Genomic DNA, 256 nt, shown 5'->3' with positions numbered 1-256 from the left:
AGCTAAGTCAAGGGTAGAAGGACTTGGCTAAAGTTATTACCTAACTTAAATCTTGAGGCGAGACTTAGCGAGAGAAAGTATATTTTTATTGGCATATGTTTTTATATCATTTTTGATTGTTTTCTTTGTAAATAGACTCGATGTAACTTCATTATGAAAAAGATCATCAGGTTTTTTTATCCCTGATTTAAGATTTTGATATAAAAATTATTTACTTGTGAATTAGAATTATTAAAAGTAATAAAATACTAGGTTT

The 256-nt window shown here is 26.6% G+C and overlaps 1 protein-coding gene across 1 annotated transcript in view; it reads left to right on the top strand.

The window, feature by feature from the left end:
* The window catches only part of LOC119582078 (potassium voltage-gated channel protein Shaker-like), a gene marked incomplete at its 5' end in the record, with an annotated part of 55,543 nt that overhangs the window by 45,981 nt on the left and 9,306 nt on the right, over positions 1–256 (top strand).

This window comes from Penaeus monodon, chromosome 15, assembly GCF_015228065.2.
Source record: "Penaeus monodon isolate SGIC_2016 chromosome 15, NSTDA_Pmon_1, whole genome shotgun sequence".
NCBI classification, from domain to species: domain Eukaryota; kingdom Metazoa; phylum Arthropoda; class Malacostraca; order Decapoda; family Penaeidae; genus Penaeus; species Penaeus monodon.
Note: the sequence above shows the minus strand (reverse complement) of the source record. Positions and strands in the feature narration are given on the sequence as shown.